This window comes from Lissotriton helveticus, chromosome 7 (genome assembly GCF_964261635.1).
Source record: "Lissotriton helveticus chromosome 7, aLisHel1.1, whole genome shotgun sequence".
NCBI classification, from domain to species: Eukaryota; Metazoa; Chordata; class Amphibia; order Caudata; family Salamandridae; genus Lissotriton; species Lissotriton helveticus.
The window spans coordinates 117,397,621-117,422,712 of record NC_136068.1 but is presented as its reverse complement, the minus strand read 5'-3'; positions in this window follow the sequence as shown (position 1 = coordinate 117,422,712).

The window sequence follows — 25,092 nt, the reverse complement described above, 5'->3', positions numbered from 1 at the left end:
TTGCTGCCAGGATGGGTCATCCCTGACTTGATAGGGGGTGTGGAGCTGTCACCTACCACACTTGCACTTCAAAGGCAATGCTCAGCTCACACAGGACTTTACACTAGCCATTTGTGCCGCCAGACAGACTGCAACCTGGGAGGAGAAGCAGGAAACTCCAGAAAACTCTGTATTCTGAAAATCTGGAAGCTTCTCCCTCTTCAAAGTGGACACCAGATATGAACATTGGACCCTCAGACCCACTCTTCAGATCACTTCTGGACTTGTGGACTTGACAGAAGAAGTACTGCCCCACTGCAAGAGGTCTGCTTTGCTGACCAAGGACTGCTCTGCTGCCCAAGACCATGCCTAACTTCTGTGCAGCTGCTTCACAAGCACCAACACAGCGCGGCACATCTCGAAGCCGACAACCAGCACAGCTCAATGCATCCCAACATATTTTCTTGCATCCCAACGCCAAACCACATGGCTTCGAGAGCACTGGCCCAGCGCAGCACACCTCAATGCTGACAACCAGCCCCACTCATTGAACCTCGATACAAGTATTTGCAGCCTAAGCAGTTTTATCGATCTCAATGCAGCATGGGGCATCCCAACACCACATCGCAGCTCCCTTTTGGCGCCTTCACTAGCATCAATTCAGCATGATACATCTTGGTGCAGTACCTTGCACCACAGCTCCTATCGATGGCTTTTCAACATCAACACAGTGCAGATTGATGCAGGACTTCACATCTCAACACCACATGACACATGGAACTATTGACAGGGACCTAAACTTATTCCTGTCAGTGGTCCATTAAGCCCAAATGGAACTTATGACTTTGACCTGGTCCACTGTGACCAGATAACCCCAATTGGTGCTTCTTGCTTCTAAGTGCCTTCTGGCAGATACATCAAAAATCGATATTCCAAGTCCTTATTAGCGGAAAATAAGGAACCGCTAATAAGGACATGCAAACCGCGATGCATCAATAAATTCGCTAAATATTACCGAATCGCTATTTTACTGGGAGGTATTTTGCTTGATGCATCTGCCTGTATGTTCCTTCAAAACCTCTAAAATTGCATATCTCTGGTGCTACTATTTGGATTTTTGTTGTTCTGGTGTCAAAAATGTATTAAATTTTACTCTATTTCTCTAAATTAGTGTGGGATTTTTCATGTGTTGTATCTTCACTTTATTACTGTTGAAGTACAGCATAAATATTTATCACATGGCCTCTAAGTTTAGACAGGCTTTCGTGGCAAGCTACCAGAGTGTTAAGCATGGGTTAATCTAGTGACTCTTTGGGTTTGACCTCGAAAGGGATTGTGGTTGTTGCTTGAGAAGGGATTCCACCCCACTCAACCAATAATCCAATTTCTCATTGGTACAACACGGGAGAGAAAGATAGGAATACAGTGACAAAGGGAGCAAGCAAGTATGAAAACCTGCAAGAGCGTGCTAAAGAGACAGGGGGCCTCATTTATGAGGCTGTGCGTCACTTTTACGCCGTTTTTGTGACGCACCAGCAGCGTAAAAAATGTGCCTTGTTGCACCATATTTACAAAGTGACGCATCTACCTAGATGCGTCACTTTGTAAACCCCTGCGCCACATTATACCGGCACCACATATAATGTATGCAGGGTAGGCGTTCTGACGCAAGAAAGGGTCATAGAAGTGACGCAGTGAAATCTATAAGATTTCACTGTGCCACTTCTAGGACACAAATGCGTGAATTTCTTACGCCTGCCTCACAGCAGGCGTAAGACTCACGCAGGTTCTTTCACATGGGGCTTGCCCCATGTGAAAGTACACATTGCTGGAGTTGCGTCACTTTTGTGAAACACTCCAACAATGTGTCACTTTTGCGCCATACAGATACGTCAGAAATACTGACGTATCTGTAACTCCTTGCGCCATGATGCGTCATACTGTAAATATGATGCATCATCGGTGTCGCAAGGAGTGCGCAGTGAAAAGTGACGCATTGCTGTTTTCACGCAGCGATGCGTCACTTTTCATAAATGAGGCCCAGGAAGTATAAAGTGGTGGACGTCAGAGGCATGAGCTGGAATCTTGACAAGAGAGCCTTGGTAATCATCAATCCTGAGTTTCAGCATCACCGTCAGAGGACTCCTAAGAGACACTTTGGGCCGATGTAATTCTTTTATTTAAACGAAACGCTGAGATTAGCTCTCAGGTCTCCTTATTAGGAATGTGTGAATTTGCATAATGTACTTTTGTGTAATTATACAAAATTTCAGCAAAATTATGCATAATTACGCAAAATACAAAACTGGCATTACGCCCTGTATTGAAATCCATCCTTGCATCCACTTGCAAGTGAGGATGTATTTTGCGCAACAACAAAAAAAACAGAAAACCACAAAAAAACACTGCTAGCAACAGCCACTCACGCTCTGTTCGCATTGTTCCCATGCGTTTGTGGTACAAAAAAATAATAATAATAATTTGCAGTAAATTCTTAATTTTGAGAATTTTGCATAACAAGAGGAATGTGAATTTAGCAAAATTATGCTAACTATGCGGACGTTAAGTAGACTTTTCCCAGGAATTGTCCTGAACGATTGAAGAGATCACACCACTATTTTTTAGAAATCCACTTTAACACTGCATGGCATGATTTGGCCTCATTTCTGCATGTGGAAATCGACAAACCACATGATTAAAGGCGTCATTAGTCCCCTACATATTTTCTCTTCATCACATGGTGAGAACGATGGGGCATATTACCAACGATTTAGCGATATTTATCGCTAACGAAGCTTAGCAACAAATTTTTTAACAATAAGCATTGCCGGAAATTATCGCACAGATAACTTGCTATTAGCAAGGTTTATCTCAGAAGTGATCCTCACACTAACTGCCAAATGAGAGATTATCGCTGGAAAACCAACGATAATCTCTCAAAGTTTGGCGTTAGCTTGATAATAGGGGCTCACAAACTTAGCCATGATATCCACCTTCCATAGGATATCATGGCTAACTCAGGAAAATACCAGGTGTAAAAAAAGCAGCGCTAACCGTGGTTAGCGCTGTTTTTTTTTATTACTAACAGGGTTAGCGAAATCCTTGATAATAGGAGAAATGTCGCTTAACAACATTTCTCCTATTATTTTTCTTTGGAACGCCCCCTTTGCATCTCATTAGAGATGCAAGGGGAAGCGTAGAGAAAAAGGGTGCTAACATGCGAATTTGCGTGTTAGCACCCTGTTGCTGATAGGGAGATAATTTTATCTCCGCTTTCTTGGTTTTTAAAGCCAAAAAAGCAGAGATAAATCCCTGGATAAAATGCCCCGATGTGCTGTGATGAATTATGGCGGCCGCGCCGTCAATCTAAACACTGATTAGGAAGCACTTTCTTGAGCTTTAATGGTTTCCTTGATTTTTCTTTCATTGCAGTCGAATAATTTACTCTTTCTGCTTAAGGCATGCATTTTATACCCCTACAGAGATCAAAATAAATACAACAAGCTGGCATAATGAAGGGAATATGTAAAAGAACTGGGCAAATGACGCAACGTCGTGCTAAAGAAATCAGTATTAACTAAAGAACCCACATTTGTCCATTTTGCCTCTCAGAATTAACGACATCGTGGAAAAATAGAAGTCTCTGAACACGTCAGAGGGTAATGCAGGGAGTCTTGGCAACCGCCATGTCCCAGCCGTGGGGTAGTTGAGTCAAAGGTATGAAAAACATGAAGGGGGCACGGAGTGTCACTTCCCGCCGTGCTCAGGTCTGCTAAACGTGATCTCTGCGACCCTGTGCATGTTACCGGAACCCAGGAGGGCAGGCTGCTCATGGGGCCGAGTAAAGCACCTGTCATCTGATGCAAGTGTCATAACCCCGCCCCCTTTCCCAATATATGATCTAAAGCTTGCTGAATCCCTAGTCTAAACTCATATTTTTAAAATCTATTTTGTTTTTGTAAATGTAATACTTCATCTTCAAATGCTTTTCATCAGAAATGAAAACAGCTGCCTAGAATCACACCAAATTACAGTCCATTTACCACTAAATGCTGTACCTAATATTGGCTCACAATATGAAGGCTCTTTTTACCAGCATGGAAGTGCAGAGGGAGGAAAGTTGTTAATTATTGCCAATCAATCCTACAGGAGCTTCCGTGGTGTAACATAGGCCGCTTCAGTGTTAGGGTTTGGGGGGGGCAAGCTCCAGGGGCCCCCTCAGCACAGTACCCTGGCCGGATAGCTCCTGATTGAGTCCAGAGGGGCCCCCTACACGTAACTTGCAGGGCGGCACCTTCACATTTTGTTACGCCACTGAGGAGCTTCACTCGACACATTAATAACCTCAGACACCTACGTAAGGTTAGTGAATTTATGACAAAGCCAAAAATAACTGGACATAAAGACAACTCAAGATGATAGTGTAGAAATACATCAGAATCAGCATAAAGTCAAACCTGTGCACCCAGTTTAAACGATGCAACATATACAAAACAATTAATTCAAAAAGCAGAATACAGAGGATCAGGAAGAATGAGTCCAAGTTTCCATGCATCGAGGGTGGATGAATAGAGCATTATTCTATCCTTACACTAAATGTAAATTGATACTTGTATAGCGCACTACTCACCCGCAAGGGTCTCAAGGCTCTTGTACGAATATCGCTGTGGAATCCATCCTGGCTTTCCCTGTGAGGTGTCCACTCTTGGACACCCCCAAGCTGGAGGCCAGGCATCCTTAGCGTTGTGGGGGCTGTTGTGGAGATTAAGCAAGCTATTGCCCAGAGTTGCAGAGTGGGACTCCATGATTGGAATAGGCACCAAGGCAAGAATTATCAGGTCCGTGGAATTTTTGAGCTCAAGACCCGCCGAGGCGGGGAATTGAACCCTGGTCCCGGGCTAGACCTCTGCATCAGGGTCTGCCGCTCTAACCAGTGAGCCACACTTCTCCACTACACTAACGCAAAAATGACATCCCTACTTAAACATCTTCAGTGAAAAGAAATAAAACTGTTAGTATGTGAACTTTTCCTACGAAGTCTCTCCACCATCGATGAGTCGGATAGCTTAAAGCTATTGAGACAGAGCTTGTTCTAAGGTGCTCTCTCTCGGGAGCCAGAAGCAGGAGTGGGCGCTTTCCCTTCTCCCAACAACATAATATTGAAGAGACCTTTCCCAAGATCCTCTGCAGGTCACACCATCCGCTCTGGGTACCGTCCTAAAGGTTGGTTTCAATGGGACAAAGGTATTCTTCGTCTCACCACATTTGTCCTTAGTTCCCAAGCCTTCTCCTGTGCGAAGGACAATGGCCTTTGTTCATTGATTCAGACCGTACAATGTAACTTTTTGTTTCCTTGCCTGCCTAATAAAAAAATACTTTATTCTAACTAACAGAAGCACTTATTTTACCTGCATCACAAAATGTGAGAAAGAACAAATTCCACTGAACAAATGAAATTCAACCATTATTTCTAAAGAGAGAGCTTTCGGGGAAAATGCATTTCAGGCCTCCAAAAAGGCTAATATAAGAAAATGGCATGTGAGCTTTATGACAACGCATCGAAAAATAAAGCACATTCGATTAATGTAGACAACAAATTAATAAACACATTTTTTAAATGAACGATTGTCAGTTACCCAACACAAACTCGTCATGTTGATGTTGCTGCTAATCAAATTGACTTTCTACATTAATTCTCCAGATTACTATTCAATGATCTAAATACATCACGTTTCAGGTTACTACATTTCGAAATTTGAACACTTCGGGCCGATTCCGATCCTGGAAAAACGCTGTACAAATCGTGGTATGGAGCATTTTCCCCATACAACTCGTACTTGTAAGGAGGCCCCTACAACCTAGGAAGTACGATCTGTACAAATAGACGCACTCCATACAAATTGTAAAAAAGACCATACAACTCGTATATACAAGTGATTCCGATTCGGATTGCTCTGTACGCGACGTTACCATGTATTCCCGGCAGCAGTTTACAACCCGGCAAGTACGATTCGTACAAACGGCACTCCGTACGGCTCTTTTTATACAAGAGCCAAAAAGTGCCGGAAAAACCTTGTACGCCCCGAAAACAGTACGAGACAGACCCCCCATGTACGCGTCGTACACCCCATGAATACAGGGGTACGGTGCGTATGTAGGGTGCGTATGGATGACACGGAAAGAGGGGTACGGTGCGTACATACGCGATGAAGGGGTACTGGTCGTGTACGCACCGTACAAGCACCGTACCCCAAAATTGCATATGTACGCACCGTACCCCAAAATCGCGTATGTACGCACCGTACCCCAAAATCGCATATGTACGCACCGTACCCCAAAATCACGTACGTATGATGCGTGATGTTGCGGTACGCACCATACACACACCTCGCATGTGGAGGGACCCCTGTATGCCTCATACCCCTATACGACCCGTACCCTGGTATGAGTCGTACCCCCAGAACGAGTCATACCAGGGTACGAGGCGTATACAGGCCATTTTCCATACAAATCGTATGCTGACAACCCGGTACGAATCGTACTTGACGGGTTGGACAGCCTTTTTACAAATTGTATGGTCTTTTTTACAAGTCCGTGTCGTACAGCTTTTCCCGATCCGATTTGTAAGGATCGGGCCGAACTGTATGTATTTTTCCCGTACGAAACGTACTACACGGGTTGGAAGGGACTTTTACAATTTGTATGGAAAAAAATACAAATCCTATTTGTATGGAAAATAAAAATCCAGGATCAGAATCCGCCCCTTCATGTTAGTACAACAAATGGTTATATGTAGGTGCACTCTAAAAGTGTGATTCCAATGCACCCCTACAATTAAACTTTGATTTCCGCTACATCACCACCACAGAGGAAACAGTCCACTATTTATCGAACAGTTCAAGGAATTACTGATTGATAGTTCGAATTATTATCTCCAATTAATACTTCTTAGAAAAAATCAATCTACACTGAGCAAACCGTAATGAATGAAGCATCTGCCAACTGTGACTTTCTACCAAACAATGACTTATTCAAATGTGCCCTTCCCTCACTCATGTGAGAGATGCTATCTCTCTCCTTCTCTAAGGAAAGCACAGGGATGCTTAAAAAACATGTTTCAAGCTGGCCCATCTGCAGAGCCCTATGGTCGAAATTCCAGCACAACTCTGATCTGATTAGACAATAGAATTTAGTCTGCAACTCTTCCAATAGCGGGCGATGTACTCTGCATTGTTGAAAAAAGTTTTCTTTTCTTTTAATTCTCCCTGGCACGGTCAGCCACTTTCATCCCCCCAAAAAATAGAAGGAGCAATAGGTCTGAGTGGTAATGTTCATATGTGGTTCTCCTACCTGAAAACTGCTGCCAACAAATATAATTGCCAACACAACTCTCTCAACCCCATCTCTCTTCCTCCTAGAGTTCTTCATGACCTTAACCTTTCCCCCACTCTTTTGAAGATATGTAGCACTATTAGCCTCACTCCCCAGATTCAATAAAATCTGCTTTTCGCTGATAGTACCCAGCTGTACATGAAAGTCTCTTTCCCTGAGGACATTGCATCCATTGCTCAGGTACTCATCACTACACCCTCATCTACGTCCTCCTCATCCCATTCCTAACTCATTGAGGTGACCCTGCCTCCATGTGTTAGGATTGTTACAAGGAGGAGTATGAATTGGGTTAATGAAGATTACCGGTAAGTAACTGAATCAAAATCCAGTCCCGGATGGCAACACAATATCTAAAACTGGATCATACTAAAGCATATGTTTTCATAAATAAATAAAGGCGCACAGTATCAGACTCCACAGAGAATTAGACCTTCACAGTTTAGGATGATTTTAAATCTGTGGTACATAGCTTAATATTGTCCAAAAATGCTTACGGCAATGCACTACTGACCGGTATCCCCATGCTCCACTTGACCTGCCTGAGGGCTCTCCTGCAGGAGGCAACAAGGTTAGTTTCAGGAATCAAAAGGTCTAGCTACATCACACCAGGTATGATCAACTTCAAATTACTCCCTATTGAAGACAGGAACATATTTACAATAGCCTTTACATTGCACAAACCTCTAGCTCCGGGGGCGACCGGCCTGGTCGCCCCCACGCTCCGCCTGTATCCCGCTCCTACCTGCCTACCTGCTCCTGTGCCTGCCGCCGCAGCCGCCGACGCCGCCTGCTCCCTCCTCCCTCCGCCAGCGCCCCAGCCGCCGCAGGGCCGCCCGCCAAGCCCGCACTCAATTTTCCCGCCGCTGCCAGCCCGCGGCCCCGACCCCCGCCAGCCGATTGGCTTACCCGCTCCCGCCTCCCCGCAGACCATCCATACCGGATCCCTTCTTATGACGCCCCCAGAGCGACCGCGCAGCGGACGCGCGCAGCGGGAGAACCGAATGAGCGCCAAAGGTGCGCCAAAGGTAAGCCTGTCTGCGCCCGTCCGCGCCTGGACCGCGCCCAGTGCCAGGACCCCTGGCTCCCGCAGTCACCAGCCCTCCCACCGGACCTACGCCGCCACCGATCTCTACGCACTCAACGTCGGCAGACTCCCGGGCTGCTACCGAGCCACCCCGAGACGCACCCACGGACCCTTCTGCTGCAACGTCTGCAAGTTCACCTGCATCCGGACCTGCACCACTCCAGCAGTGCCCAAGACCTCGATTAGCAACAGCAGCAGCCACCTGAAGTTCATCCTGCTCAACACCCGCTCCATCCACAGACACGCCGTCGAGCTCTGGAACCTGCTCGACACCACAGCCCCAGACGTCGCCTTCCTCACGGAAACCTGGATGAACGCCTCCTAAGCGCCCGATATCGCCATCGCCATCCCGGACGGCTACAAGATCATCCGGAGGGACCGCACCAACCAGACAGGAGGAGGCATCGCCATCATCCACAGGAACTCCATCCGCATCACGACCAACACCGACGACACCCTCGCACCCGCCGAGCACCTGCACTTCCAGATCCACATCAACCCCAGGACCACCCTCAGAGGCACCCTCATCTACAGACTCCCGGGACCACGCACACAATTCAGCGAGGACATCGCCGACTTCGTCAGCCCGCATGCCCTCCCCTCCGTTGACTACATCCTCCTCGGGGACCTCAACTTCCACCTGGAGAACAACAACGACCGCAACACCACCACCCTGCTGGACAACCTCGCCAACCTCGGACTTAAGCAACTGGTGACCACCCCCACCCACTACGCCGGACACACTCTCGACCCCGTCTTCTCCTCCAGCAAGGACATCGCCTTCAGCCACGCCACCGGACTCCACTGGACGGACCACAGCTGCGTCCACTTCAGCTTCAAAAGGACCACGATCCACCACCACCAGCAACAAGTTGCACGCAGAAGCTGGAACAAGATCACAGCCGACCAGCTCGCAACCTCCCTGAGCAAGAACCCACCCACCAGCGTATCGAACCCCAGCCAAGCGGCCACCAACCTCACGAAGTGGATCAGCGACTGCGCAGACGACCTCGCCCCTCTGAGGACCCCGCCTAGCAGACCCGGCAGCAAGAAAGCCCCATGGTTCACCGACGAACTCAAGAACTCGAAGAAGAACTGCAGAGCCCTCGAGAAAGCCTGGCGCAGAGACCCAACACCGGACAACATGACTGCCCTCAAGCTCGCCACCCGAAGACACCACCAACTGATCCACGCCACTAAGAAAACTGCATTCAAGGCACGACTGGACAACAACGCACACAACAGCAAGGAACTCTTCAACATCGTTAAAGAGCTCTCCAACCCCAACGCCGGAAACAACGACATCACCCCTTCGCAAGACCTCTGCAACTCCCTCGCCTCCTACTTCCACAACAAGATCGTGGACATACACAACAGCTTCAGCACTCAACAGATGCACGCCACGACCGAACCACCGCCTCCCACCACCACCCTCCGCGCCTGGACCCCGATCAGCAACCGAAGACACCATCCGCACGATGAACACCATCCACTCCGGATCTCCGACCGACCCTTGCCCGCACCACGTCTTCAACAAGGCCGACGCTGTCATCGCACCCCACCTACGGGACATCATCAACACCTCCTTCAACACCGCCACCTTCCCGGAGAACTGGAAGAACGCCGAACTCAGCGCCCTACTAAAGAAGCCATCAGCCGACCCCTCCGACCTCAAGAACTACCGACCCATCTCGCTGCTCCCGTTCCCTGCAAAAGTCATCGAGAAGACCGTCAACAAGCAGCTGGCCGCCCTCCTCGAGACGAACGGATCCCTCGACCTCTCGCAGTCTGGCTTCAGGGCCAACCACAGCACCGAAACCGCCCTGATCGCAGCCACCGATGACATCCGAGCTCTGCTCGACAACGGAGAAACAGCGGCCCTCATCCTCCTAGACCTCTCTGCGGCCTTCGACACCGTCTGCCACCGTACCCTAGTACAGCGCCTCAGCAACGTCGGTATCCGGGAGAAGGCGCTGCAGTGGACCATCTCCTTCCTCGCCGGAAGGACACAGAGAGTCCGCCTCCCCCCGTTCAGATCAGAAGCCACCGAAGTCATCTGCGGCGTCCCTCAAGGCTCCTCGCTCAGCCCAACCCTCTTCAACGTCTACATGAGTCCCCTCACAGCCATCGCACGACAGCACAACCTCAACATCATCTCCTACGCCGACGACACCCAGCTGATCCTCTCCCTCACCAACGACCCCGCCATCGCCAGAGCCAACCTACACGAAGGGATGAAGGAGGTAGCCGAATGGATGAAGAACAGCCGCCTGAAACTGAACTCGGACAAGACGGAAGTCCTCACCCTCCGCCTGGGACGACTCCTGGTGGCCCCCCGCCCTAGGCAGCGCACCCAAACCAACAGACCACGCACGCAACCTGGGCTTCATCCTGGACTCATCCCTCTCCATGACCAGACAAGTCAACGCCGTCTCCTCGTCGTGCTTCAACATCCTACGCATGCTACGCAAGATCTTCTGGTGGATCCCCACCGAGACCAGGAAGACGGTCACCCAGGCCCTCGTCACCAGCCGACTGGACTACAGCAACTCCCTCTATGCCGGAATTACCGCCAAACTGCAGAAGAGACTCCAGCGGATCCAGAACGCCTCAGCAAGACTCATCCTGGACATCCCCCGTCGCAACCACATCTCCGGACACCTGCGAGACCTGCACTGGCTCCCGGTCAACAAGAGAATCACCTTCCGTCTCCTCACCCACGCACACAAAGCCCTGCACAACCAAGGACCAGGATACCTCAACAGCCGCCTCAATTTCTACGCTCCCAAACGCCAGCTTCGATCAACCGGCCACGCCCTCGCCGCCGTCCCCCGCATCCGAAGAGCTACCACAGGGGGAAGGTCTTTCTCCTACCTCGCCGCCAAGACCTGGAACCCCCTCCCGACCCACCTCCGCCTGACCCAGGACCACCTTGCCTTCAGGAAGCAGCTCAAGACCTGGCTGTTCGAGCAGTAGCGGATCCCCCCTCCCCAAGCGCCTTGAGACCCTCCGGGTGAGTAGCGCGCTATACAAATACTTTGATTGATTGATTGATTGATTAGCTTCTGTGAAGGCTCTCAAACATGATTTTCCTCTTTACCCTGGAACACTTTGTATTCTTTCGAAGGCATCTGACATTATTTGTCTTGTGCTTTGGAATCTCTGCAACCTTTTATTATCGTCTTCTGAGGTACCTACAACTGGAACCATGCCACAGTTGTTCCCCTATAAAATAAGCCTTCATCTAATCTTAACATACTTCGGACATTCTCATGAACTGTATTTTGTAGTACTTTTGTAGTACTACAAGAGTACTACCAAAGTGCTACAAAATGCTGTTTATAAACCTACAAGTGTATATCTTCACCTTCACCTCTGATATGTTTTTATGAGTAGCTCCTCACACTTGATGGTTTACTAAATAGTAGTAAATGTGGATGGGATGGGGTGGTTAAAAATGGAGCATATTCACAACAGAACTGGTGGGATTTAGGGAGAGGTTAAGAGAGAGGTTGAGGAGGAGTTTAGGGAAGGACAGGCAGCCACCCACAAAGAGTAAGTCTATTACTATTATCAAACTGCACTTCGAAAGTTACTACAAACCAAAGGGACCCAAACTAGCACTAATGGTATTCCAGCTCAGAACTGGAGTGAGTCCACCACCACACATGACCCATCACCAGTAGTGCAGACACTCCCATTAAAAATGATCTACGTAGTGCAGAGGTTCTTAAACTTTGGTCCGGGCACAGTTGGGGGACCACAAAACCTACTCAGAGGGTCCACAACTGTTTAGAAATTAAATACAATTAACAGATTATTTAAGAGTATATACATGAAGAAGCAAAATGTAAAACAGAATTTTTTTTAATGTTCTGTAAATGTGAAGGAAATTGAAATTAAAGACTAAAAAATGAAGGGCTTGATTGCGAGTTTGGCAGTCTTAATGTCGCAGCAGTAGTCCGAACAAGACCGCTGCAGCAAATGATGCCAAATGATGATGTCACTGCTGGCCCAGCGGCTGTGTTTCTGACGACAGAGAATATTTTTTCATATGTGTTGATGCAGGTGTGTATATTTTGACTACACAAGTGTTAAATGTACACATGTGTATGACGTGAAAAAATACCTACTACAAGTACTTTCCCATTGTTGGAGTCCAGCCTTATGTGCCCAGTCCAGTCAATCGGTAAATAGTGCAAAATGGACTTAACTGGATTTCGGCACCAACAGGGTAATTTTCTTCAGGGTCAAATGCTGCTATGAAGGGGGGGGGGGGGGCCTGGAGGAAGGGATCCACGTGGGAGACTGAATGAAAGAAAAGAAAATGGGTAAGTTTGCATCCTAATTCCTTCGATTCCAATGACTAGAAGCAGCCATTCTTCCTGCCACAGTCGGCTCAACAGAAAGCCAACTCTTAATTTTGACGGCAGTAAACTTGTCTGTACCGCCCTCTGACAGATGCTTTCCCACTACGGCCATTGCAATGGTCTGCGAATGGCTGGTGGCATTTGCGGGACTCTGGTGGTCTTTTCATCAACAAACCGCCAACATCGAAATACAGCGGGCAGACCACCAGCTGTGCAGTGGGGAATCCAACGCTGCTTCCTCAGCAGTTCCCTTACTCCCAAATTCATAATAAGGCCACCGCCGGGCTGGCGGTAGCCACTGCCGGCCCGGAGGGGACAATCCGTACGCTATCCTCACAGAAATGACCCCCGCTACATTAGGATGGCGGGGGAGTCCGCGGCGGATGGCTTTTCCGCCGGTCTCCTTCCTCACCAGCACATGGGTGCCCTGCGGGGTAACATTGTGTTTCACAATGCATTTCACTCCTTCATTCATTCAAACATTCAGGAACCCCACGCAATACACAGCCTTAGGCTCGATCATTTCTAAGAGAATCTCCAACCTATTTATTCTTCAAACCCCAACTTTTTAAGTAAAAGAGAACACTCAACTATTGCTATGCTGCACTGCGTGGGAGGGAGAGAGCAGGAGAGAACCACATTCACAGAAATAAGGTATTCTTCTCCCCTTTCCCGAGCTCTGGCGCAGAAATTAGCTGCTGTGCGCCACGGAGAGACATTTATGCCACAGTGCAATGGTGTCTACATGAGTCAAGCATAGGTGTTTTTACTGAAAAAACATCTTTTCAGTACAAAATGCTATGCTTAGACACACTTTAACCTTTTATGTCTTTGTATGGAGCCACCAGTCTTCTTGCTTTTAGGAAGGGCCTCAAAACCTGGCTGTTTACCCAGTAGGCCATCCAATTGTCTGTTCTCTTTATGTACTTTTCTTCCCCTTATTTTTACCGTGTTATGTTATTGTGCTGTAGCTCTCCTTACTTAAAGCGCCGGGACACTCTTTTTGAGTAGCCGTGCGCTATACAAAAAACCAATATAACATAACATAACATAACATATGTGTGCTGTACAGGGCAGCACACCTACAAAGTTGGAAAAGGAAGGAAAAACAAAAGCATTTCTCCTTCGTTGCATCTATTTCAAATGTGCACAGTTTTCTGATGTTAAACCCTGTCTACATTATTTAGTAAATTAGAGTTAGCGTCAAAAACCTTGCTTGGGTGCAAGGGAACGCCCATGCACCACCAATGGTACGCCCTCTTGGAACAAAGTATTGCCAAATAGCGCTATGCGCTGCTTTGCATTACTTTCAAGTTATTTTCAGTGCTAAACCAGTTTAGCGCTGGAAAGTAATTTGATTTTGTGACGATTTGTTTCACTTATGTGATGCAAATAAAATCTTAGTAAATATACCCCTTTGTGTTATGCTTGCTACGCGAAATTCCCCAAATCATACCATTCCACCACTTCACATAATTACGCGGCAATCGTGGTAAAACTTTACCATGAATGTGCGATTCTGATTAGAAGTTTACCATACCAAAAATTGATGCAAGGACACATTTTGCTCAAAGCTTTAGGACAAAATGGCGGAATTTAATTTCATGTATTTCAGTATGATTTGTATTATCATGCAAAAGCAAATTACACTAATTTCACGTACCCCTGGTTGTTACAATGTACCAATATCATTATGTGGCAACGGTTGCATTAATGTTGCTTTGCCCTCGCTGTCCTCCTTTGTTATCAGTCATGTGCTCTGCTATTCATCTCGGGTATGGTACACGCTATATGAGACCTCAAATAAATAGGCAAATAAATAAGTAACTAAATAGTCGAAAGCATTGGTGTTAGATTTTTAGTTCACAATTGGTGTGAAATAAATTGCGACTCCAGAGTTATGAGTCAATGCACATATGACTTTCACAACTGATTCATTTTTATTGGCTCTGGAAAAAGGAAACCCCAACAGTCAGTCCACACTGAAGAAAATACAAGCATGATTTTCAAGTTTAATAAAAGGATTGCACTTCAATCCCTGCTCACACCCCAATTTTACTCAACTTAAAAGTGGATGTTTTGAAATTCATCAGAAAAAACAACACAAATAGGTATTTTTCTATTTAACAGAACAACTACAATGGCAAGAAACCTAAAACCAGTGGCGTCACTAGGGTTGGTGTCACCCGGTGAGGGTAACTCATGGTGTCACCCCCTCACGACTTACCGCATGGGCTCGAGTTTCGGCAATGACTCTGAACATCCTGTGATTCTATGCAAATAACTTAATCTCCCCGGGCCTCACAAAAATGAATGTGTCTTCATGTAATGCAACTGGTGCTATGTAAAGCACTCTGATACCCGATTCGGGTCAAGTTTGCGCTATAGAAAACTCTGTAAAATAAAATGTAATATTACTTAACCCGTAGTCTGTCGGCTTCCACCACCCCGCCCCCCTGCTCATACCAGTGCAAGCTGGTACTGGGTCTAACTCGTGAATGCACAGTACGTCCACATCTGGCAAACCGCTGCAGTAGTCCTACTACTCTTGTACGTTGAGCCTGTGAATAATTCTTATTTTGGCCTGAGTTCCCTCTCTTTCGGATTTCCAGGAAAAGTGAAATTTTTGCTAGAGCAGTACCGATGGTGTCCTTGACGAGCGGCCTCATCTATCAGACTTGCAGCCTGATTCATCAATCTCCCGTTTTGCGAGCCCCTAATAGCGATTCATAAGGAATCGCTATTAAGGACTTGCAAAACGGGATTCATGTAGGAATTGCTAAATAAATAGCGATTCCTACACATTCCTTATTTGCGAGTAGCAAATTGCTAATCGCAAATAAGGAATAACTCCCCATACATTCCTATGGGCCAAAAGGCCCATAGGAATGATTGGGGAGTATTCCTTATTTGCGATTAGCAATTAGCTAATCGCAAATAGGATAGCGATTTAAAGGGTGCCAGGGGTGTCCAAAGGACACCCTGTAGCACCCCTTAAATGCAAATTGAAACAGGTGTTGCGCACACACATGTCCAAAGGACATGTGTGTGTGCAACATGCTTCTTAGAAAAATGCATTTAAATGCATTTTTCTAAGTTTTTGCTATTTACCGAAAGGTCTGACCTCTCGGTATATAGCGGCCCAAAATTGCAATTTCGCAATTTTAAAATGCTTCATGAATTGCATTTAAGGAATCTCAAATAGAGATTCCTTAAATTCAATTCTTCGCAAATGTGTGAATTCTTAAATAGCGAATTTTGCATTTGGGATGATGAATCCCAAATGCAAAAATTGCACTCGCAAAAGGCAAGATTCTGAGAATTTTGCCCTTTGCGAGCGCAATTTAGCTTGATGAATCAGGCGGTTTGCTCCTCCATCTTGGACAAGTATATTTATAAGATGACAGCTCTGGGTGCGGCTCTTCTCGGGGTGTCTCTTGACCCTGCAGCTCCTCGGTCAGTGCTCTACCTCACCCGGACCTCCGTCCTCCCACAGGCAGCGCTCACCTGCTTCATGTACACGGCTTCTAGGCGCTTGTGTATCCTCAGTGCTCCTATGACCAGTTTGTGCTGCTGCCTCTGAGCCTCCCCCTGCCCTACAGTTTTGCCCTGGACCCCCGGGGCCTCTGTGCTCCTCTGCTCTGAACGCCCCTTCCACCCACCCCTTGCTGTCCTGGACCCCCGTGGCCTCTCTGCGGAGACCCCGTTGCCTCGGGGGAGCGGAGCTGAACCATGACTCGAGGACTGAAGCCTGGAGAGGTGAGAGGCCTGACTGTGCCCCAGGAGCCCCCGTCTGAGAGAGGGGGTGCGGGGGCGGGTTTCTATGAGAGGGGGTGTAGAGGAGGGGTGGTGGTGCATATATCTGCCAAAGTTTCAAATTGCTTATGTGTTACATTTTCAGAATTTCAGTGAAATTATGAGTGGTATTAAATGATTATGAGTGACACTTTACTCACGAGCAAAAACAAACAAGAAGAACAGGACACACATATAAATAGCAGAAATGTCACCCATTTGAGCAATTAGAAACTGTAAGGAGATCTTACAGCTGCTGCAAAGCACCAGAAACGAAAGTGCTCCAGTAACCGGAACGAAGTGTAAAACAAATGTGTGACTATGATATCAAACTTGAACTCTGACCGGCCTCAAGGGTAAAGAAACGCTCTCTATGGAGGGTCCTGGGGGAGTTTCTTCCATATCCCAGACACCCAGAAATGTAATACAACATCATAAAAATACCAGATTAGTTACAGAAGTACATTAGGAAAGCAATCGAGTACTTTTTGATCAAATATTGCAAACATACAAAACTGACAAAGATAAACTTCGAAGTATCTTTTCCAGAAGAACCCTGGGGTGCAATCAATACCACTCCTGATGTTATTTTCCAATGTAGTTATAAATATAACTTATTTAGTTCTGTGATGTTTATGAGTGGCTCAGTTATATTTTCCTGCTTTATCGAACATCATAATTCCCGAACATTATGGGGAATTTTGTTCCTCAGTGCCTCCGAGATAAGCCACGTAAAGCACCCCCAGGGGTAACCACTAGATGCACAGGCTTATTTAGGACTTATTATTCCAACTAAAGAAAGTGCACCAATGTTATAAAATGTTCACCATGGTAACAACCAGTGCTTAAAAACGGCAAGCGCATCTATCACGCTCATTTTTGTCTTAAAAAGTGCACAGTTGTTCTCTCCAACGAATATGAAATCGGAAGGCAGGTGCGGTTTATTTCACAGCTCTGCCAGTGATGCGACCTCTCGGCGGGATGGAAGGCCTGGCAGCGACTGACTCCGACCCAACCCCACCTTCTTTTTGTTTTCTCCACACAGCGGGTGCGGCCGAGCAAAGCAGGGAGCCCGAGGCCAGGGAGCTAACAACAGTAGTAACAAAGTACAAAGTGTAACCGCAGGGTGTGTGCAGCACTTGCACTATAATAAAGCAGCAGAGCAGACTTGAGGCTGCACTGCAGTGCAGAGCTGTGTTTGTGTTTACACAGCGAGCCAGCAGCGTAACCAGATTGGTGTCACCCCATGATGGGGTGACACCCGGTGCGGTCCGCACCCCCCGCACCCCCCGAGTGTTGCCGCTGCCTAAAACTTGGCATTTAAACTAATAGTACTCTTTACCCACCAGTAAATAACCCCACCATTAACCCAATGCAGCATCATATTATGGAAAATTCTAAAAGAATAAGGGGCTTATTTATGAGCCCTTTGAAATACTTTTGCACCGCTGTTGTGTCACTTTTCGTGATGCATCGGTGGGGTACACAAAGTGCCACGTTGCAGCATAGTTGCAAGGTGACACATCTAGGCAGATGTGTCACATGTAAAGCCCTGTGCCACATTATACCTGCGTCAGGTATAATGTATGCAAGGTGGGCGTTCTGACACAAGAAAGCCTCGTAGGAGTGGTGCACTGAAATTTACCAGATTTCAAAGCACCATTTATAGGATGCCACTGCATCAAATCCTTACACCTGCCTCATGGCAGGCATAAGAGTGACACAGTGCTATAATCATAGCCCTCCCCCCCTGCATTGCTGGAGTTACGTCACGCTTCCGACACAACTCCAGCAATGCATCATGTTTGCACTGATAGATACGTCAGAAATACTGACGTATCTGTAACTACTTGTAACATAATGCACCAAACATTAATTATTAAATACAGTGCATCTATGGTGTCACAAGGAGGGCGAACTGAAAAGTGTTGCATCGCTGCTTTGTCACAACAATGCAACTCTTCCCATAAATAGGGCCCTAAGTTTAAATATAAAACTAAGGAGTCATTTAAACCAAAGTGGATGGTCTGCCGGTCTGTCATATGAGCAGAGGCCATGGCATCCGCCTCACAGACAGAGGCCGGTCCACCCTATTTAGAGATCTTGTGACTTCTGTGCTGGGAAGAAATCTGCCACTGTGTCTACTCCTTATACAGCACTGCTGGTTTGATGGAAGGAATGTATTAAATACATGCTCTGCAAACTTTTTTATTTAGAAACATATAAGTGCTCAAAGGGGGTATTTATTTTCTCTAAACGAACACAAATGGTGCAGACAAGCAGGATGTTTTTTCCCTGACCATGTCCCCAGCGCATTTCTTGCACGCATTGCCTGGTGGAAACAGAAAGGGAAAATGCCCTGGTTACTTACCGGTAATCTTCATTACTTTGAGTACTGGTCTTCCTTGATGTGTGGGGGGAGAAGGATGTCAAGCATGAGGACTGCATCAAGGAAGCAGTGGTGGCTCCTCTGTTATGGCGTAGGAGCGTCACTCACTGCTGAGCCAGCAGAGGAAAACTTGTAAAATAAAATGATAATAAAGCAATTAATAAAACTGCGTTATTATGATTTTATTTTACATGACAGAGCTGCAGGCGAGTTTTGAGGGTGGGGACATTCTCTGACAGCAGCAGGAGGAGTGGTGGGCACTGGGTACTGCAAGTGCGCATATTGATTTGTCTGGCTGTCTTAGGACGGCCAAGCTGGCATCCGCACTTAGATATCTCCAGGCTGCTGCTTGGAGAACTGCAGACACAGGCTCTCAGGGGCCGATTCACAGAACTAACATAAGACAAAATCCTAAACTTACTACTTTTGGTATTCACAGAAGGCATTTGGTAGCAGTAAAGTTAGGATGTTTTCTTAAGTTTGACTTAAGACAAACTTAAGACAGACTTAAGACAAACTTAAGACAAACTTAAGACAAACTTAAGACAGACTTAAGACAGACTTAAGACAAACTTAAGACAAAATCCTAACTTAAGTCTGTCTTAAGTCTGTCTTAAGTTTGTCTTAAGTCTGTATTAAGTCTGTTTTAAGTCTGTCTTAAGTTTGTCTTAAGTCAAACTTAAGACAAAATCCTAACTTTACTACTACTAAATGCCTTCTGTGAATATCAAAAGTAGTAAGTTTAGGATTTTGTCTTAAGTTAGTTCTGTGAATCGGGCCCTCAGTCTCTGTTGGAGAGTAAAACCAGACAGCCCGCCCAATCCCGGCGATTCTCTCATGCTGGGTAATACCCAGAATGAGAGCAGCGTCTGGATTGGCACAGGGGTGTCTGGGACCCTGTGCATTGGGAGCTTAAGAATGGCGAGGTGGCTGGCAGTAGGTACGTTTTCTTTTCTTTTCTTTTATTATTGTCCCCACACTGCCCCACCACTTTTCACTGCTAGCAGCCACCACTGCAAGCAAGATAGACAAAGACGTAATGTGTAATGGTTACTTCACTCTCTATAGCTCATGATGAATGTTACTATGAGCTAGTGACCCTTCCACTGGCAGGTCAGAGGTTTATACTGGTGGAGACAACATAAGCTCTACTGGTGTAAACATAGCGCCGCCCATGACTCGAAATAGAGTGAGGAGACAACACGTTTGGTGAGACGGGAGCCCTACTAATTTATGCTGCTGCTCATGATATGCCAAACTCCAAATAAAGGCTCTAAGAGAGAAAACATAGCAAGGCAAGGACATTCACTCATTGAAAATATGTCAAAGATACACAAATTGTGATGAAAGAGGCCCATAAATGAGGGGCATCGTAATTATTCATACAGCTGAATACCATCAATAATCGAAGCGATTTTTACAAGATGTTCACAAACATATTGATGTTTTTTACATAGTGTGAACTTGGCCAGAGGGTATTAGAGCACTTTACATGAGAACCAGAGGTTGCACTTTTTTAAGGACCAGGGAGGTTAAGTAGCTTGCCCCAATTCACAGGATATCGAGTGAAGCAACAAGTCAAACCAGATCCAAAATCAACAGCTCTAGCCACAAGACCAAATTTCCTCCAAAGAAAGGGGCATATGCACAAGAAAAGGGCGGAGCGCGGGCTGGGCCAAATTTAGCAGCGCCGCACACCAACATTTCCAAAACACAGGGATGCGGCATATTTACAACAACACAGTGCACCCCTGTGTTTTCCCTGGCATTGGCGTTGCAGGAAATGGCATTGCAGGGAATGATTGCTTATGTGCATGAAGGTGTACCTTGCTACATATAAACAATCCCTCATGGCGATTTTTTACTTCTATGTGTGCTGAAAGTAGCAAATCGTCAGGGGAGCGGTCATTCAGCGCCAGGACACCGTCTGGTCACAGTGCGCTTTATAAATGTCATAAATAAATAAATAAATAAATTTAATGATTGTTTATGTGCAGGAAGGGACACCTTCCTGCACATATACAATCATTAATGGCATTTTGCATTTTTTGCGTGTCCTGCAGAATACAGCACACAAAGAAAAGGCAAAAATGAGGATAAATACGAGTACTTCTCCTTGTTTTACCATTTTAACACCTTCTCTTGCAAGGCTTTCGTTTTTGGCACTGCCTCAGATGTACAAATCCTTGTACATCTGGTGCGGTGTCAAAAAGCAATGGGTGTTGCGGTGGAATGCCCTCGGCAACACCCAATGCACGACCCTTTTACGCAGATATCTGCGTGAAAGGGTATCATATTTACAAAGCAGCGTTAAGCCACAAAAAAGTGTCTTAATGCCACTTTGAAAATATGGAGCATGGAATTGCGCCACAGGAACACCGTTAAAAAGTAACATTCCTGTGGCACAATGCCCTGTAAATATGCCCCAAAGTGTTTTCTGATCTCAATTTTTCATGGCATTGGAAACCTTGTTGGATAAGGAAATGAAAAATGAATAATACATCCAGACTATTTTTACTCAACTCACCCCTGATTGCACCGTTTTTGGAAGTAGTCCCAAAAATATACAAATATGCTCAGCACCCCCCAGGATGCCAAATAATTGCACATATATATTCACAACTAGAACATTTAGCAATTTCTGCACATCATTGGCTGCCTCCATTTGTCAAGGAAATCACTGCCTACTTAACAAAAACCAGAGACTTCCTCAACAAAATTCCATCAGTCATTTAAACAACAAGAGGCAAATTACCTATCCTTCATGCTATATGCACATTTTCATATAGTTTTTTGCGCTGCAGGTGGCCTGCAGAGCAGGGAATAATTCCTATTGCACCCAGAAATATAAGCCAAGAAACTCAAATCAGGCATTGCTGCATTTACAGTTCATCATTTTCTCTAAATATATTTTTTTAAAGGCTCATATTATCTACAAATGGTGCCCATAGCAATAGGCTAACATCAGGTGCCATCTCATGCATTTATGCAAATAAATCTATCTATTGAATACATCCTAGAACATTCAGTCTTAGAAGGTAAATTAGCTATTGTGTATATTATTCTAGAGACAACTGCCCCTTAACAAAAAATGAAATGCAGTTGTTCTGGATACAAAAATCAGTTCCATAAACAGAGTCAGTGATCAGAGTTTTCAATTTTATTACTGAAATTCAAACAAAAATTTGAATTACCCCAGCAGGAATAATTTAAAAAATCAAAGATCAAGAGAGCAAACAAACAATGAACTGAAACAAACAATGAGCAAAAAAAACAATAATGAACAGAAAACCAGGTGTTAAAAACGAACAGAAAATATGAAGACATATACAGGCAAGCAAACAGTGACCGACATTAATATAACAGCTCTAGGTCATTTCTTATCAAAAGAAAACCACTACTGCTCTCAAAATTTGAATTCAAATTCCAGTAATAAAATTGAAACAACTGTATTTCATTTTTTGAAAGGGGCCGTTGGCTCTAGATTTACTGAAGTTCCCTTGGTCCCTTACGATCTTTGGGTTTCCCTTGTGTACATATGCTAGAATTGTGCATGTTATATCAATGACATCTTTGGGCTTGGCAAGAAGGTTATCAGAAGTTATTGAGTATTATACAGAGCTTAACATGGTTAATCTGTGACTTCAGTTCTCATTAAAAGTTGTAGTTCATTACTACGGTGTCAAAACCACACAGCACAGACAGAAGGCCAATTTAAAGCCATAGTTCATAGGAAATCAAAAGACCACAACTCTTTTCTTGTAACAACTTATTTTCATCCACAAAGTATTTCCTGAAGGCTTCCATGTAGCCTAATGTTGAGACAAAAGCACATTATTTTTTATGTATGTATGTATTTAGGTATGTGCTATTTATACAGCACAAACCTAGATGAGAGGCAACATTACAGAAGACAAACACACAGTCAACATTTTATTAGAGGGGTATTGTGTGCATCATAATGTAGTTTGTCTTCAGTACTTTCCTAAATTAGAGCTGGGTTTAAGCAGCCTTGGTGGACATTGGGATGTCATTCTAGATCATTGGTGCCTAAGGGGAGAAGGCTTGTTGTCCTTCTTTTTACTATTTAAACTTTTTTATCTGATGGTTTTCTGGCTGCTAGCATGCCGCGAAACACCAGAGGTGGTGAACTTGCCAGCCAGATAGGCAGGAGTGCTGGTTGTGAAAGCTTTGTAGATGATGTATCTGTTTTTGATGATGTCCAGACGGGTAAGGGAAGCCAGTGGAGTTCCATCAGGTTGGTTGTAATGCTGTTATATTTTATTAGACCTGTTATGAGGCATGCTGCTACAAATAGGATGCACTGAATGGGGACCAGTGTGGAATCTAAAGGTTGCGGAGCAATGCATTAGCTCCATCGAGGTACAGGAGTACAAGGGCTGTAGTTCTGAAGCTGATGTCTAGGAGTAACAACTTCATTTTAATTTCTTGGTAATGTGTTCCTTGAGGGTGACATCGGTGTCCAGGATGAATCCGAGAGACATGGCACTGGGTTAAAGATGGGGTTTGAATGTCTTGGTTCATGATGTTGCACCAGATTTGGAATAGTGCTTGCATATTAACAGCAGGGATGCTGTTTCAGTGGGGTTAAGCTTCAGGCAGGTATTGGACATCCAGGTCTGAATGAGGAGCAAGCAGTGTTTGAGGAATTGAATCTCTGCAACAGAGGAGACTTCTAAACACAGCTGTGCGTCAGCAGAGTGCTGGTGAAATTTGATGCATAGAATTTTGATCAGTAGACTGTCAGGGTGTAGGAAGATGGCTCTCTATAGTGTTCTAAAATGAAGTACACTCTGCAGAGAGTCCAGTAGGTCACCAATTGGTTTGCAGAAGCAAAATTAGAAAATACTAACGCTCTCTTTTGTGGTAGTGTGGGTGAGCAGTTGGGCTTACCAGAGGGTAGTGATACGCATCTGTTGTACTCACAGAGGTAATAAATGAGGCACACACACTCAAAGAATACATCTGAGAGCAAATTAGACAAAAATAATACTTCTTTTTATATATGTTTTAAACTCTAGAACGTCATTCAAAGGTAAGTACAGTTTTCAATAGAAATATTCACAGGAAAGTAAAATGTTCTAACCTGTTCGCTTTTACACACAATGGAGTCCTATGGGAGGAAAAGTCAAAGATGCATAAAGGTAGGTACAGTCGGTTTCAGAGGATTCACCTTCAGCGTTCAGAGTTGTAGTGGGCCCAGGTCCAAAGTACTACTAGGAGCAGGGTGCTGGTGAGGCTGGTAGCTGGCACGCTATGGTGAAGAGGAGCCACCCAAAAACAGGCTGCAGAGGGGGATTTGTGGACACGTCCAAGGGCTCCCAAATGGAGGCTTAGGTTGCAAGGGGTCTTGGAGAAAGGGGGCACAGCTGGTTCATTGGGACCTGAGTAGGGCAGCTCTGGTACAGAGTGAGTAGGTCTCCTGGGCTGGGTGCACAAAGATGCACGTTCTGGTCAGGGACAAACAGCTGGCAGGGACAAAATCAAAGCAATTGGGTTACTCTCGATGAGGGTCTCAGTGATACTGATGTCCTTTGATGGCTGCTTGTGCACTGAGATTCTATATTGGACTCTCACTGTTGGTGATTGGTTTAGGGCTTCTGGTTCCACTGGAGTTTGTGCTACATGGCTCTGGTTGGTCCTGGTGTCTTCACACTCTGTTAGGAGACAGCTCTGACCTTCCAGAGCATGAGCACATTTTCCTGTTCATCTGTGGCATTTGTTTAGTCCGGGGAGCAGCTAGGCGGTCGACTGGACTCTGCTTGTCGGTGCTTGCGGACCTCAGGGGAGTAGCTCCTCTACTCCAAGGCTTTGGTAGTTCTCCAGCTCACAGGAAAATTCACTCTGTTGCGATTGTTGAGAGAGGGTTAGGACCGCAGGGTTAAGCACCAAAGTCTGCAGTTCTCACCATGCAGTGGCTCACCTTCATCCTTCTTCTGTTGAGCCATCAAATCTGAGATCTTGGGTTCTGGGGGCCACCTAAATACTAAATTTAGAGGCATTTAAAAGAAGTGAAGGGTAGTAGCCGATGGACTACCAACCTTTAGGTAGCCTACACCCTC